This window comes from Triturus cristatus, chromosome 7, assembly GCF_964204655.1.
Source record: "Triturus cristatus chromosome 7, aTriCri1.1, whole genome shotgun sequence".
NCBI classification, from domain to species: domain Eukaryota; kingdom Metazoa; phylum Chordata; class Amphibia; order Caudata; family Salamandridae; genus Triturus; species Triturus cristatus.
This window is the reverse complement of record NC_140590.1, coordinates 700,667,364-700,685,416: the sequence shown is the minus strand read 5'-3', so window position 1 is coordinate 700,685,416 and position 18,053 is coordinate 700,667,364.

The window sequence follows — 18,053 nt, the reverse complement described above, 5'->3', positions numbered from 1 at the left end:
TCCAGTGGCGTAGTCAGCACGGGTCCCACGTCTGGGAATACCCACCCCAATTAGGGTGAAAAGCGTTACAACAAACAAATGATGGACGGAATGCTGACATTGCAGACATTCTCCCCCAGTCAAGAGATCTGGGTTAAATCCATCGTTCTTTTGCCCACTACACCACCCCAGTTTAGACATGGCCATATGCAAATCAGTCTTGACCCTGTGCCACATGGGAACAGTCCAGCCCGAACTGCCAAGCCATGTCTTCCCTGGACCGGAATCAAGCATCCTAGGACTGGTTTATGGCTATCAGCCGTCATCAGCCAGGATAGCTTGACTCCAGTGGCGTAGTGAGCACGGGTCCCACGTCTGGGAATACCCATCCCACTTAGGGCGAAAAGCGTTACAACAAACAAATGATGGACGGAATGCTGACAATGCAGACATTCTCCCCCAGTCAAGAGATCTGGGTTAAATCCATCGTTCTTTTGCCCACTACACCACCCCAGTTTAGACATGGCCATATGCAAATCAGTCTTGACCCTGTGCCTCATGGGAACAGTCCAGCCCGAACTGCCAAGCCATGTCTTCCCTGGACCGGAATCAAGCATCCTAGGACCGGTTTCTGGCTATCAGCTGTCATCAGCCAGGATAGCTTGACTCCAGTGGCGTAGTGAGCACGGGTCCCACGTCTGGGAATACCCATCCCACTTAGGGCGAAAAGCGTTACAACAAACAAATGATGGACAGAATGCTGACAATGCAGACATTCTCCCCCAGTCAAGAGATCTGGGTTAAATCCATTGTTCTTTTGCCCACTACACCACCCCAGTTTAGACATGGCCATATGCAAATCAGTCTTGACCCTGTGCCTCATGGGAACAGTCCAGCCCGAACTGCCAAGCCATGTCTTCCCTGGACCGGAATCAAGCATCCTAAGACCGGTTTCTGGCTATCAGCCGTCATCAGCCAGGATAGCTTGACTCCAGTGGCGTAGTGAGCACGGGTCCCACGTCTAGGAATACCCATCCCACTTAGGGCGAAAAGCGTTCCAACAAACAAATGAAGGACGGAATGCTGACAATGCAGACATTCTCCCCCAGTCAAGAGATCTGGGTTAAATCCATCGTTCTTTTGCCCACTACACCACCCCAGTTTAGACATGGCCATATGCAATTCAGTCTTGACCCTGTGCCTCATGGGAACAGTCCAGCCCGAACTGCCAAGCCATGTCTTCCCTGGATCGGAATCAAGCATCCTAGGACTGGTTTCTGGCTATCAGCCGTCATCAGCAAGGATAGCTTGACTCCAGTGGCGTAGTGAGCACGGGTCCCACGTCTGGGAATACCCATCCCACTTAGGGCGAAAAGCGTTACAACAAACAAATGATGGACGGAATGCTGACAATGCAGACATTCTCCCCCAGTCAAGAGATCTGGGTTAAATCCATCGTTCTTTTGCCCACTACACCACCCCAGTTTAGACATGGCCATATGCAAATCAGTCTTGACCCTGTGCCTCATGGGAACAGTCCAGCCCGAACTGCCAAGCCATGTCTTCCCTGGAACGGAATCAAGCATCCTAGGACCAGTTTCTGGCTATCAGCCGTCATCAGCCAGGATAGCTTGACTCCAGTGGCGTAGTGAGCACGGGTCCCACGTCTGGGAATACCCATCCCAATTAGGGCGAAAAGCGTTACAACAAACAAATGATTGACGGAATGCTGACATTGCAGACATTCTCCCCCAGTCAAGAGATCTTGGTTAAATCCATCGTTCTTTTGCCCACTACACCACCCCAGTTTAGACATGGCCATATGCAAATCAGTCTTGACCCTGTGCGTCATGGGAACAGTCCAGCCCGAACTGCCAAGCCATGTCTTCCCTGGACCGGAATCAAGCATCCTAGGACTGGTTTCTGGCTATCAGCCGTCATCAGCCAGGATAGCTTGACTCCAGTGGCATAGTGAGCACGGGTCCCACGTCTGGGAATACCCATCCCACTTAGGGCAAAAAGCGTTACAACAAACAAATGATGGACGGAATGCTGACAATGCAGACATTCTCTCCCAGTCAAGAGATCTGGGTTAAATCCATCGTTCTTTTGCCCACTACACCACCCCAGTTTAGACATGGCCATATGCAAATCAGTCTTGACCCTGTGCCTCATGGGAACAGTCCAGCCCGAACTGCCAAGCCATGTCTTCCCTGGACCGGAATCAAGCATCCTAGGACTGGTTTCTGGCTATCAGCCGTCATCAGCCAGGATAGCTTGACTCCAGTGGAGTAGTGAGCACGGGTCCCACGTCTGGGAATACCCATCCCACTTAGGGCGAAAAGCGTTACAACAAACAAATGATGGACGGAATGATGACAATGCAGACATTCTCCCCCAGTCAAGAGATCTGGGTTAAATCCATCGTTCTTTTGCCCACTACACCACCCCAGTTTAGACATGGCCATATGCAAATCAGTCTTGACCCAGTGCCTCATGGGAACAGTCCAGCCCGAACTGCCAAGCCATGTCTTCCCTGGACCGGAATCAAGCATCCTAGGACCGGTTTCTGGCTATCAGCCGTCATCAGCAAGGATAGCTTGACTCCAGTGGCGTAGTGAGCACGGGTCCCACGTCTGGGAATACCCATCCCACTTAGGGCGAAAAGCGTTACAACAAACAAATGATGGACGGAATGCTGACAATGCAGACATTCTCCTCCAGTCAAGAGATCTGGGTTAAATCCATCGTTCTTTTGCCCACTACACCACCCCAGTTTAGACATGGCCATATGCAAATCAGTCTTGACCCTGTGCCTCATGGGAACAGTCCAGCCCGAACTGCCAAGCCATGTCTTCCCTGGACCGGAATCAAGCATCCTAGGACCGGTTTCTGGCTATCAGCCGTCATCAGCCAGGATAGCTTGACTCCAGTGGCGTAGTGAGCACGGGTCCCACGTCTGGGAATACCCATCCCAATTAGGGCAAAAAGCGTTACAACAAACAAATGATGGACGGAATGCTGACAATGCAGACATTCTCCCCCAGTCAAGTGATCTGGGTTAAATCCATCGTTCTTTTGCCCACTACACCACCCCAGTTTAGACATGGCCATATGCAAATCAGTCTTGACCCTGTGCCTCATGGGAACAGTCCAACCCGAACTGCCAAGCCATGTCTTCCCTGGACCGGAATCAAGCATCCTAAGACTGGTTTCTGGCTATCAGCCGTCATCAGCCAGGATAGCTTGACTCCAGTGGCGTAGTGAGCACGGGTCCCACGTCTGGGAATACCCATCCCAATTATGGCAAAAAGCGTTACAACAAACAAATGATGGACGGAGTGCTGACAATGCAGACATTCTCCCCCAGTCAAGAGATCTGGGTTAAATCCATCGTTCTTTTGCCCACTACACCACCCCAGTTTAGACATGGCCATATGCAAATCAGTCTTGACCCTGTGCCTCATGAGAACAGTCCACCCCGAACTGCCAAGCCATGTCTTCCCTGGACCGGAATCAAGCATCCTAGGACCGGTTTCTGGCTATCAGCCGTCATCAGCCAGGATAGCTTGACTCCAGTGGCGTAGTGAGCACGGGTCCCACGTCTGGGAATACCCATCCCACTTAGGGCGAAAAGCGTTACAACAAACAAATGATGGACGGAATGCTGAGAATGCAGACATTCTCCCCCAGTCAAGAGATCTGGGTTAAATCCATCGTTCTTTTGCCCACTACACCACCCCAGTTAAGACATGGCCATATGCAAATCAGTCTTGACCCTGTGCCTCATGGGAACAGTCCAGCCCGAACTGCCAAGCCATGTCTTCCCTGGACCGGAATCAAGCATCCTAGGACCGGTTTCTGGCTATCAGCCGTCATCAGCCAGGATAGCTTGACTCCAGTGGCGTAGTGAGCACGGGTCCCACGTCTGGGAATACCCACCCCAATTAGGGCGAAAAGCGTTACAACAAACAAATGATGGACGGAATGCTGACATTGCAGACATTCTCCCCCAGTCAAGAGATCTGGGTTAAATCCATCGTTCTTTTGCCCACTACACCACCCCAGTTTAGACTTTGCCATATGCAAATCAGTCTTGACCCTGTGCCACATGGGAACAGTCCAGCCCGAACTGCCAAGCCATGTCTTCCCTGGACCGGAATCAAGCATCCTAGGACTGGTTTCTGGCTATCAGCCGTCATCAGCCAGGATAGCTTGACTCCAGTGGCGTAGTGAGCACGGGTCCCACGTCTGGGAATACCCATCCCACTTAGGGCGAAAAGCGTTACAACAAACAAATGATGGACGGAATGCTGACAATGCAGACATTCTCCCCCAGTCAAGAGATCTGGGTTAAATCCATCGTTCTTTTGCCCACTACACCACCCCAGTTTAGACATGGCCATATGCAAATCAGTCTTGACCCTGTGCCTCATGGGAACAGTCCAGCCCGAACTGCCAATCCATGTCTTCCCTGGACCGGAATCAAGCATCCTAGGACCGGTTTCTGGCTATCAGCTGTCATCAGCCAGGATAGCTTGACTCCAGTGGCGTAGTGAGCACGGGTCCCACCTCTGGGAATACCCATCCCACTTAGGGCAAAAAGCGTTACAACAAACAAATGATGGACAGAATGCTGACAATGCAGACATTCTCCCCCAGTCAAGAGATCTGGGTTAAATCCATTGTTCTTTTGCCCACTACACCACCCCAGTTTAGACATGGCCATATGCAAATCAGTCTTGACCCTGTGCCTCATGGGAACAGTCCAGCCCGAACTGCCAAGCCATGTCTTCCCTGGACCGGAATCAAGCATCCTAGGACCTGTTTCTGGCTATCAGCCGTCATCATCCAGGATAGCTTGACTCCAGTGGCGTAGTGAGCACGGGTCCCACGTCTGGGAATATCCATCCCACTTAGGGTGAAAAGCGTTACAACAAGTGGGAAGGGTATGCCCAGACATGGGTCCCTTGCTCTCCATGCCACTGGAATCAAGCTATCCTGGCTGAAGAGGGGTGAAACCCCGAAACCGGTCCTAGGTTGCTTGGTTCCAGTCCAGGGAGGACCTGGTTTGGCAGTTCGGGCTGGACTGTTCCCATGAGGCACAGGGTCAAGACTGATTTGCATATGGCTTGGTTCAAACTGGAACGGCATGGTGAGCAAAAAAACGATGGATTTAGGCCCAGATCTCTGTACTGGGGTGAATGTATGACATTGTTCTGCATTCTAGCCATCAATTGTTGTTTTTGCATTTGTCACCCCGAGTGGGAAGGGTATGCCCAGACGTGGGTCCCTTGCTCTCCATGCCACTGGAATCAAGCTATCCTGGCTGAAGAGGGGTGAAACCCCGAAACCGGTCCTAGGATGCTTGGTTCCAGTCCAGGGAGGACCTGGCTTGGCAGTTCGGGCTGGACTGTTCCCATGAGGCACAGGGTCAAGACTGATTTGCATATGGCTTGGTTCAAACTGGAACGGCATGGTGAGCAAAAAAACGATGGATTTAGGCCCAGATCTCTGTACTGGGGTGAATGTATGACATTGTTCTGCATTCTATCCATCAATTGTTGTTTTTGCATTTGTCACCCCGAGTGGGAAGGGTATGCCCAGACGTGGGTCCCTTGCTCTCCATGCCACTGGAATCAAGCTATCCTGGCTGAAGAGGGGTGAAACCCCGAAACCGGTCCTAGGATGCTTGGTTCCAGTCCAGGGAGGACCTGGCTTGGCAGTTCGGGCTGGACTGTTCCCATGAGGCACAGGGTCAAGACTGATTTGCATATGGCTTGGCTCAAACTGGCACGGCATGGTGAGCAAAAAAACGATGGATTTAGGCCCAGATCTCTGTACTGGGGTGAATGTATGACATTGTTCTGCATTGTATCCATCAATTGTTGTTTTTGCATTTGTCACCCCGAGTGGGAAGGGTATGCCCAGACGTGGGTCCCTTGCTCTCCATGCCACTGGAATCAAGCTATCCTGGCTGAAGAGGGGTGAAACCCCGAAACCGGTCCTAGGATGCTTGGTTCCAGTCCAGGGAGGACCTGGCTTGGCAGTTCGGGCTTGACTGTTCCCATGAGGCACAGGGTCAAGACTGATTTGCATATGGCTTGGTTCAAACTGGAACGGCATAATGAGCCAAAAAACAATGGATTTAGGCCCAGATCTCTGTACTGGGGTGAATGTATGACATTGTTCTGCATTCTATCCATCAATTGTTGTTTTTGCATTTGTCACCTCGAGTGGGAAGGGTATGCCCAGACGTGGGTCCCTTGCTCTCCATGCCACTGGAATCAAGCTATCCTGGCTGAAGAGGGGTGAAACCCCGAAACCGGTCCTAGGATGCTTGGTTCCAGTCCAGGGAGGACTTGGCTTGGCAGTTCGGGCTGGACTGTTCCCATGAGGCACAGGGTCAAGACTGATTTGCATATGGTTGGTTCAAACTGGAACGGCATGGTGAGCGAACAAACGATGGATTTAGGCCCAGATCTCTGTACTGGGGTGAATGTATGACATTGTTCTGCATTCTATCCATCAATTGTTGTTTTTGCATTTGTCGCCCCGAGTGGGAAGGGTATGCCCAGACGTGGGTCCCTTGCTCTCCATGCCACTGGAATCAAGCTATCCTGGCTGAAGAGGGGTGAAACTCCGAAACCGGTCCTAGGATGCTTGGTTCCAGTCCAGGGAGGACCAGGCTTGGCAGTTCGGGCTGGACTGTTCCCATGAGGCACAGGGTCAAGACTGATTTGCATATGGCTTGGTTCAAACTGGAACGGCATGGTGAGCAAAAAAACGATGAATTTAGGCCCATATCTCTGTACTGGGGTGAATGTATGACATTGTTCTGCATTCTATCCATCAATTGTTGTTTTTGCATTTGTCACCCCGAGTGGGAAGGGTATGCCCAGACGTGGGTCCCTTGCTCTCCATGCCACTGGAATCAAGCTATCCTGGCTGAAAAGGGGTGAAACCCTGAAACCGGTCCTAGGATGCTTGGTTCCAGTCCAGGGAGGACCTGGCTTGGCAGTTCGGGCTGGACTGTTCCCATGAGGCACAGGGTCAAGACTGATTTGCATATGGCTTGGTTCAAACTGGAACAGCATAGTGAGCAAAAAAACGATGGATTTAGGCCCAGATCTCTGTACTGGGGTGAATGTATGACATTGTTCTGCATTCTATCCATCAATTGCTGTTTTTGCATTTGTCACCCCGAGTGGGAAGGGTATGCCCAGACGTGGGTCCCTTGCTCTCCATGCCACTGGAATCAAGCTATCCTGGCTGAAGAGGGGTGAAACCCCGAAACCGGTCCTAGGATGCTTGGTTCCAGTCCAGGGAGGACCTGGCTTGGCAGTTCGGGCTGGACTGTTCCCATGAGGCACAGGGTCAAGACTGATTTGCATATGGCTTGGTTCAAACTGGAACGGCATGGTGAGCAAAAAAACGATGGATTTAGGCCCAGATCTCTGTACTGGGGTGAATGTTTGACATTGTTCTGCATTCTATCCATCAATTGTTGTTTTTGCATTTGTCACCCCGAGTGGGAAGGGTATGCCCAGACGTGGGTCCCTTGCTCTCCATGCCACTGGAATCAAGCTATCCTGGCTGAAGAGGGGTGAAACCCCGAAACCGGTCCTAGGATGCTTGGTTCCAGTCCAGGGAGGACCTGGCTTGGCAGTTCGGGCTGGACTGTTCCCATGAGGCACAGGGTCAAGACTGATTTGCATATGGCTTGGTTCAAACTGGAACGGCATAGTGAGCAAAAAAAACGATGGATTTAGGCCCAGATCTCTGTATTGGGGTGAATGTATGACATTGTTCTGCATTCTATCCATCAATTGTTGTTTTTGCATTTGTCACCTCGAGTGGGAAGGGTATGCCCAGACGTGGGTCCCTTGCTCTCCATGCCACTTGAATCAAGCTATCCTGGCTGAAGAGGGGTGAAACCCCGAAACCGGTCCTAGGATGCTTGGTTCCAGTCCAGGGAGGACCTGGCTTGGCAGTTCGGGCTGGACTGTTCCCATGAGGCACAGGGTCAAGACTGATTTGCATATGGCTTGGTTCAAACTGGAACGGCATGGTGAGCGAAAAAACGATGGATTTAGGCCCAGATCTCTGTACTGGGGTGAATGTATGACATTGTTCTGCATTCTATCCATCAATTGTTGTTTTTGCATTTGTCGCCCCGAGTGGGAAGGGTATGCCCAGACGTGGGTCCCTTGCTCTCCATGCCACTAGAATCAAGCTATCCTGGCTGAAGAGGGGTAAAACTCCGAAACCGGTCCTAGGATGCTTGGTTCCAGTCCAGGGAGGACCTGGATTGGCAGTTCGGGCTGGACTGTTCCCATGAGGCACAGGGTCAAGACTGATTTGCATATGGCTTGGTTCAAACTGGAACGGCATGGTGAGCAAAAAAACGATGGATTTAGGCCCAGATCTCTGAACTGGGGTGAATGTATGACATTGTTCTGCATTCTATCCATCAATTGTTGTTTTTGCATTTGTCACCCCGAGTGGGAAGGGTATGCCCAGACGTGGGTCCCTTGCTCTCCATGCCATTGGAATCAAGCTATCCTGGCTGAAGAAGGGTGAAACCCCGAAACCGGTCCTAGGATGCTTGGTTCCAGTCCAGGGAGGACCTGGCTTGGCAGTTCGGGCTGGACTGTTCCCATGAGGCACAGGGTCAAGACTGATTTGCATATGGCTTGGTTCAAACTGGAACGGCATGGTGAGCAAAAAAACGATGGATTTAGGCCCAGATCTCTGTACTGGGGTGAATGTATGACATTGTTCTGCATTCTATCCATCAATTGTTGTTTTTGCATTTGTCACCCCGAGTGGGAAGGGTATGCCCAGACGTGGGTCCCTTGCTCTCCATGCCACTGGAATCAAGCTATCCTGGCTGAAGAGGGGTGAAACCCCGAAACCGGTCCTAGGATGCTTGGTTCCAGTCCAGGGAGGACCTGGCTTGGCAGTTCGGGCTGGACTGTTCCCATGAGGCACAGGGTCAAGACTGATTTGCATATGGCTTGGTTCAAACTGGAACGGCATAGTGAGCAAAAAAAACGATGGATTTAGGCCCAGATCTCTGTACTGGGGTGAATGTATGACATTGTTCTGCATTCTATCCATCAATTGTTGTTTTTGCATTTGTCACCTCGAGTGGGAAGGGTATGCCCAGACGTGGGTCCCTTGCTCTCCATGCCACTGGAATCAAGCTAACCTGGCTGAGGAGGGGTGAAACCCCGAAACCGGTCCTAGGATGCTTGGTTCCAGTCCAGGGAGGACCTGGCTTGGCAGTTCGGGCTGGACTGTTCCCATGAGGCACAGGGTCAAGACTGATTTGCATCTGGCTTGGTTCAAACTGGAACGGCATGGTGAGCGAAAAAACGATGGATTTAGGCCCAGATCTCTGTACTGGGGTGAATGTATGACATTGTTCTGCATTCTATCCATCAATTGTTGTTTTTGCATTTGTCGCCCCGAGTGGGAAGGGTATGCCCAGACGTGGGTCCCTTGCTCTCCATGCCACTGGAATCAAGCTATCCTGGCTGAAGAGGGGTAAAACTCCGAAACCGGTCCTAGGATGCTTGGTTCCAGTCCAGGGAGGACCTGGCTTGGCAGTTCGGGCTGGACTGTTCCCATGAGGCACAGGGTCAAGACTGATTTGCATATGGCTTGGTTCAAACTGGAACGGCATGGTGAGCAAAAAAATGATGGATTTAGGCCCAGATCTCTGTACTGGGATGAATGTATGACCTTGTTCTGCATTCTATCCATCAATTGTTGTTTTTGCATTTGTCACCCCGAGTGGGAAGGGTATGCCCAGACGTGGGTCCCTTGCTCTCCATGCCACTGGAATCAAGCTATCCTGGCTGAAGAGGGGTGAAAGCCCGAAACCGGTCCAAGGATGCTTGGTTCCAGTCCAGGGAGGACCTGGCTTGGCAGTTCGGGCTGGACTGTTCCCATGAGGCACAGGGTCAAGACTGATTTGCATATGGCTTGGTTCAAACTGGAACGGCATGGTGAGCAAAAAAACGATGGATTTAGGCCCAGATCTCTGTACTGGGGTGAATGTATGACATTGTTCTGCATTCTACCCATCAATTGTTGTTTTTGCATTTGTCAACCCGAGTGGGAAGGGTATGCCCAGACGTGGGTCCCTTGCTCTCCATGCCACTGGAATCAAGCTATCCTGGCTGAAGAGGGGTGAAACCCCGAAACCGGTCCTAGGATGCTTGGTTCCAGTCCAGGGAGGACCTGGCTTGGCAGTTCGGGCTGGACTGTTCCCATGAGGCACAGGGTCAAGACTGATTTGCATATGGCTTGGTTCAAACTGGAACGGCATGGTGAGCGAAAAAACGATGGATTTAGGCCCAGATCTCTGTACTGGGGTGAATGTATGACATTGTTCTGCATTCTATCCATCAATTGTTGTTTTTGCATTTGTCGCCCCGAGAGGGAAGGGTATGCCCAGACGTGGGTCCCTTACTCTCCATGCCACTGGAATCAAGCTATCCTGGCTGAAGAGGGGTGAAACTCTGAAACCGGTCCTAGGATGCTTGGTTCCAGTCCAGGGAGGACCTGGCTTGGCAGTTCGGGCTGGACTGTTCCCATGAGGCACAGGGTCAAGACTGATTTGCATATGGCTTGGTTCAAACTGGAACGGCATGGTGAGCAAAAAAACGATGGATTTAGGCCCAGATCTCTGTACTGGGGTGAATGTATGACCTTGTTCTGCATTCTATCCATCAATTGTTGTTTTTGCATTTGTCACCCCGAGTGGGAAGGGTATGCCCAGACGTGGGTCCCTTGCTCTCCATGCCACTGGAATCAAGCTATCCTGGCTGAAGAGGGGTGAAACCCCGAAACCGGTCCTAGGATGCTTGGTTCCAGTCCAGGGAGGACCTGGCTTGGCAGTTCGGGCTGGACTGTTCCCATGAGGCACAGGGTCAAGACTGATTTGCATATGGCTTGGTTCAAACTGGAACGGCATGGTGAGCAAAAAAACGATGGATTTAGGCCCAGATCTCTGTACTGGGGTGAATGTATGACATTGTTCTGCATTCTATCCATCAATTGTTGTTTTTGCATTTGTCACCCCGAGTGGGAAGGGTATGCCCAGACGTGGGTCCCTTGCTCTCCATGCCACTGGAATCAAGCTATCCTGGCTGAAGAGGGGTGAAACCCCGAAACCCGTCCTAGGATGCTTGGTTCCAGTCCAGGGAGGACCTGGCTTGGCAGTTCGGGCTGGACTGTTCCCATGAGGCACAGGGTCAAGACTGATTTGCATATGGCTTGGTTCAAACTGGAACGGCATAGTGAGCAAAAAAAACGATGGATTTAGGCCCAGATCTCTGTACTGGGGTGAATGTATGACATTGTTCTGCATTCTATCGATCAATTGTTGTTTTTGCATTTGTCACCTCGAGTGGGAAGGGTATGCCCAGACGTGGGTCCCTTGCTCTCCATGCCACTGGAATCAAGCTATCCTGGCTGAAGAGGGGTGAAACCCCGAAACCGGTCCTAGGATGCTTGGTTCCAGTCCAGGGAGGACCTGGCTTGGCAGTTCGGGCTGGACTGTTCCCATGAGGCACAGGGTCAAGACTGATTTGCATATGGCTTGGTTCAAACTGGAACGGCATGGTGAGCGAAAAAACGATGGATTTAGGCCCAGATCTCTGTACTGGGGTGAATGTATGACATTGTTCTGCATTCTATCCATCAATTGTTGTTTTTGCATTTGTCGCCCCGAGTGGGAAGGGTATGCCCAGACGTGGGTCCCTTGCTCTCCATGCCACTGGAATCAAGCTATCCTGGCTGAAGAGGGGTAAAACTCCGAAACCGGTCCTAGGATGCTTGGTTCCAGTCCAGGGAGGACCTGGCTTGGCAGTTCGGGCTGGACTGTTCCCATGAGGCACAGGGTCAAGACTGATTTGCATATGGCTTGGTTCAAACTGGAACGGCATGGTGAGCAAAACAACGATGGATTTAGGCCCAGATCTCTGTACTGGGGTGAATGTATGACATTGTTCTGCATTCTATCCATCAATTGTTGTTTTTGCATTTGTCACCCCGAGTGGGAAGGGTATGCCCAGACGTGGGTCCCTTGCTCTCCATGCCACTGGAATCAAGCTATCCTGGCTGAAGAAGGGTGAAACCCCGAAACCGGTCCTAGGATGCTTGGTTCCAGTCCAGGGAGGACCTGGCTTGGCAGTTCGGGCTGGACTGTTCCCATGAGGCACAGGGTCAAGACTGATTTGCATATGGCTTGGTTCAAACTGGAACGGCAAGGTGAGCAAAAAAACGATAAATTTAGGCCCAGATCTCTGTACTGGTGTGAATGTATGACATTGTTCTGCATTCTACCCATCAATTGTTGTTTTTGCATTTGTCACCCCGAGTGGGAAGGGTATGCCCAGACGTGGGTCCCTTGCTCTCCATACCACTGGAATCAAGCTATCCTGGCTGAAGAGGGGTGAAACCCCGAAACCGGTCCTAGGATGCTTGGTTCCAGTCCAGGGAGGACCTGGCTTGGCAGTTCGGGCTGGATTGTTCCCATGAGGCACAGGGTCAAGACTGATTTGCATATGGCTTGGTTCAAACTGGAACGGCATGGTGAGCAAAAAAACGATGGATTTAGGCCCAGATCTCTGTACTGGGGTGAATGTATGACATTGTTCTGCATTCTATCCATCAATTGTTGTTTTTGCATTTGTCACCCCGAGTGGGAAGGGTATGCCCAGACGTGGGTCCCTTGCTCTCCATGCCACTGGAATAAAGCTATCCTGGCTGAAGAAGGGTGAAACCCCGAAACCGGTCCTAGGATGCTTGGTTCCAGTCCAAAGAGGACCTGGCTTGGCAGTTCGGGCTGGACTGTTCCCATGAGGCACAGGGTCAAGACTGATTTGCATATGGCTTGGTTCAAACTGGAATGGCATGGTGAGCAAAAAAACGATGGATTTAGGCCCAGATCTCTGTACTGGGGTGAATGTATGACCTTGTTCTGCATTCTATCCATCAATTGTTGTTTTTGCATTTGTCACCCCGAGTGGGAAGGGTATGCCCAGACGTGGGTCCCTTGCTCTCCATGCCACTGGAATCAAGCTATCCTGGCTGAAGAGGGGTGAAACCCCGAAACCGGTCCAAGGATGCTTGGTTCCAGTCCAGGGAGGACCTGGCTTGGCAGTTCGGGCTGGACTGTTCCCATGAGGCACAGGGTCAAGACTGATTTGCATATGGCTTGGTTCAAACTGGAACGGCATGGTGAGCATAAAAACGATGGATTTAGGCCCAGATCTCTGTACTGGGGTGAATGTATGACATTGTTCTGCATTCTATCCATCAATTGTTGTTTTTGCATTTGTCACCCCGAGTGGGAAGGGTATGCCCAGACGTGGGTCCCTTGCTCTCCATGCCACTGGAATCAAGCTATCCTGGCTGAAGAGGGGTGACACCCCGAAACCGGTCCTAGGATGCTTGGTTCCAGTCCAGGGAGGACCTGGCTTGGCAGTTCGGGCTAGACTGTTCCCATGAGGCACAGGGTCAAGACTGATTTGCATATGGCTTGGTTCAAACTGGAACGGCATGGTGAGCAAAAAAACGATGGATTTAGGCCCAGATCTCTGTGCTGGGGTGAATGTATGACATTGTTCTGCATTCTATCTATCAATTGTTGTTTTTGCATTTGTCACCCCGAGTGGGAAGGGTATGCCCAGATGTGGGTCCCTTGCTCTCCATGCCACTGGAATCAAGCTATCCTGGCTGAAGAGGGGTGAAACCCCGAAACCGGTCCTAGGATGCTTGGTTCCAGTCCAGGGAGGACCTGGCTTGGCAGTTCGGGCTGGACTGTTCCCATGAGGCACAGGGTCAAGACTGATTTGCATATGGCTTGGTTCAAACTGGAACGGCATGGTGAGCAAAAAAACGATGGATTTAGGCCCAGATCTCTGTACTGGGGTGAATGTATAACATTGTTCTGCATTCTATCCATCAATTGTTGTTTTTGCATTTGTCACCCCGAGTGGGACGGGTATGCCCAGATGTGGGTCCCTTGCTCTCCATGCCACTGGAATCAAGCTATCCTGGCTGAAGAGGGGTGAAAACCCGAAACCGGTCCTTGGATGCTTGGTTCCAGTCCAGGGAGGACCTGGCTTGGCAGTTCGGGCTGGACTGTTCCCATGAGGCACAGGGTCAAGACTGATTTGCATATGGCTTGGTTCAAACTGGAACGGCATGGTGAGCAAAAAAACGATGGATTTAGGCCCAGATCTCTGTACTGGGGTGAATGTATGACATTGTTCTGCATTCTAGCCATCAATTGTTGTTTTTGCATTTGTCACCCCGAGTGGGAAGGGTATGCCCAGACGTGGGTCCCTTGCTCTCCATGCCACTGGAATCATGCTATCCTGGCTGAAGAGGGGTGAAACCCCGAAACCGGTCCTAGGATGCTTGGTTCCAGTCCAGGGAGGACCTGGCTTGGCAGTTCGGGCTGGACTGTTCCCATGAGGCACAGGGTCAAGACTGATTTGCATATGGCTTGGTTCAAACTGGAAAGGCATGGTGAGCGAAAAAACGATGGATTTAGGCCCAGATCTCTGTACTGGGGTGAATGTATGACATTGTTCTGCATTCTATCCATCAATTGTTGTTTTTGCATTTGTCACCCCGAGTGGGAAGGGTATGCCCAGACGTGGGTCCCTTGCTCTCCATGCCACTGGAATCAAGCTATCATGGCTGAAGAGGGGTGAAACTCCGAAACCGGTCCTAGGATGCTTGGTTCCAGTCCAGGGAGGACCTGGCTTGGCAGTTCGGGCTGGACTGTTCCCATGAGGCACAGGGTCAAGACTGATTTGCATATGGCTTGGTTCAAACTGGAACGGCATGGTGAGCAAAAAAACGATGGATTTAGGCCCAGATCTCTGTACTGGGGTGAATGTATGACATTGTTCTGCATTCTATCCATCAATTGTTGTTTTTGCATTTGTCACCCCGAGTGGGAAGGGTATGCCCAGACGTGGGTCCCTTGCTCTCCATGCCACTGGAATCAAGCTATCCTGGCTGAAGAGGGGTGACACCCCGAAACCGGTCCTAGGATGCTTGGTTCCAGTCCAGGGAGGACCTGGCTTGGCAGTTCGGGCTGGACTGTTCCCATGAGGCACAGGGTCAAGACTGATTTGCATATGGCTTGGTTCAAACTGGAACGGCATGGTGAGCAAAAAAATGATGGATTTAGGCCCAGATCTCTGTACTGGGGTGAATGTATGACATTGTTCTGCATTCTATCCATCAATTGTTGTTTTTGCATTTTTCACCCCGAGTGGGAAGGGTATGCCCAGACGTGGGTCCCTTGCTCTCCATGCCACTGGAATCAAGCTATCCTGGCTGAAGAGGGGTGAAACCCCGAAACCGGTCCTAGGATGCTTGGTTCCAGTCCAGGGAGGACCTGGCTTGGCAGTTCGGGCTGGACTGTTCCCATGAGGCACAGGGTCAAGACTGATTTGCATATGGCTTGGTTCAAACTGGAACGGCATGGTGAGCAAAAAAACGATGGATTTAGGCCCAGATCTCTGTACTGGGGTGAATGTATGACATTGTTCTGCATTCTATCTATCAATTGTTGTTTTTGCATTTGTCACCCCGAGTGGGAAGGGTATGCCCAGATGTGGGTCCCTTGCTCTCCATGCCACTGGAATCAAGCTATCCTGGCTGAAGAGGGGTGAAACCCCGAAACCGGTCCTAGGATGCTTGGTTCCAGTCCAGGGAGGACCTGGCTTGGCAGTTCGGGCTGGACTGTTCCCATGAGGCACAGGGTCAAGACTGATTTGCATATGGCTTGGTTCAAACTGGAACGGCATGGTGAGCAAAAAAACGATGGATTTAGGCCCAGATCTCTGTACTGGGGTGAATGTATAACATTGTTCTGCATTCTATCCATCAATTGTTGTTTTTGCATTTGTCACCCCGAGTGGGACGGGTATGCCCAGACGTGGGTCCCTTGCTCTCCATGCCACTGGAATCAAGCTATCCTGGCTGAAGAGGGGTGAAAACCCGAAACCGGTCCTTGGATGCTTGGTTCCAGTCCAGGGAGGACCTGGCTTGGCAGTTCGGGCTGGACTGTTCCCATGAGGCACAGGGTCAAGACTGATTTGCATATGGCTTGGTTCAAACTGGAACGGCATGGTGAGCAAAAAAACGATGGATTTAGGCCCAGATCTCTGTACTGGGGTGAATGTATGACATTGTTCTGCATTCTATCCATCAATTGTTGTTTTTGCATTTGTCACCCCGAGTGGGAAGGGTATGCCCAGACGTGGGTCCCTTGCTCTCCATGCCACTGGAATCATGCTATCCTGGCTGAAGAGGGGTGAAACCCCGAAACCGGTCCTAGGATGCTTGGTTCCAGTCCAGGGAGGACCTGGCTTGGCAGTTCGGGCTGGACTGTTCCCATGAGGCACAGGGTCAAGACTGATTTGCATATGGCTTGGTTCAAACTGGAAAGGCATGGTGAGCGAAAAAACGATGGATTTAGGCCCAGATCTCTGTACTGGGGTGAATGTATGACATTGTTCTGCATTCTATCCATCAATTGTTGTTTTTGCATTTGTCACCCCGAGTGGGAAGGGTATGCCCAGACGTGGGTCCCTTGCTCTCCATGCCACTGGAATCAAGCTATCCTGGCTGAAGAGGGGTGAAACCCCGAAACCGGTCCTAGGATACTTGGTTCCAGTCCAGGGAGGACCTGGCTTGGCAGTTCGGGCTGGACTGTTCCCATGAGGCACAGGGTCAAGACTGATTTGCATATGGCTTGGTTTAAACTGGAACGGCATGGTGAGCAAAAAAACGATGGATTTAGGCCCAGATCTCTGTACTGGGGTGAATGTATGACATTGTTCTGCATTCTATCCATCAATTGTTGTTTTTGCATTTGTCACCCCGAGTGGGAAGGGTATGCCCAGACGTGGGTCCCTTGCTCTCCATGCCACTGGAATCAAGCTATCATGGCTGAAGAGGGGTGAAACTCCGAAACCGGTCCTAGGATGCTTGGTTCCAGTCCAGGGAGGACCTGGCTTGGCAGTTCGGGCTGGACTGTTCCCATGAGGCACAGGGTCAAGACTGATTTGCATATGGCTTGGTTCAAACTGGAACGGCATGGTGAGCAAAAAAACGATGGATTTAGGCCCAGATCTCTGTACTGGGGTGAATGTATGACATTGTTCTGCATTCTATCCATCAATTGTTGTTTTTGCATTTGTCACCCCGAGTGGGAAGGGTATGCCCAGACGTGGGTCCCTTGCTCTCCATGCCACTGGAATCAAGCTATCCTGGCTGAAGAGGGGTGACACCCCGAAACCGGTCCTAGGATGCTTGGTTCCAGTCCAGGGAGGACCTGGCTTGGCAGTTCGGGCTGGACTGTTCCCATGAGGCACAGGGTCAAGACTGATTTGCATATGGCTTGGTTCAAACTGGAACGGCATGGTGAGCAAAAAAATGATGGATTTAGGCCCAGATCTCTGTACTGGGGTGAATGTATGACATTGTTCTGCATTCTATCCATCAATTGTTGTTTTTGCATTTTTCACCCCGAGTGGGAAGGGTATGCCCAGACGTGGGTCCCTTGCTCTCCATGCCACTGGAATCAAGCTATCCTGGCTGAAGAGGGGTGAAACCCCGAAACCGGTCCTAGGATGCTTGGTTCCAGTCCAGGGAGGACCTGGCTTGGCAGTTCGGGCTGGACTGTTCCCATGAGGCACAGGGTCAAGACTGATTTGCATATGGCTTGGTTCAAACTGGAACGGCATGGTGAGCAAAAAAACGATGGATTTAGGCCCAGATCTCTGTACTGGGGTGAATGTATGACATTGTTCTGCATTCTATCCATCAATTGTTGTTTTTGCATTTGTCACCCCGAGTGGGACGGGTATGCCCAGACGTGGGTCCCTTGCTCTCCATGCCACTGGAATCAAGCTATCCTGGCTGAAGAGGGGTGAAAACCCGAAACCGGTCCTTGGATGCTTGGTTCCAGTCCAGGGAGGACCTGGCTTGGCAGTTCGGGCTGGACTGTTCCCATGAGGCACAGGGTC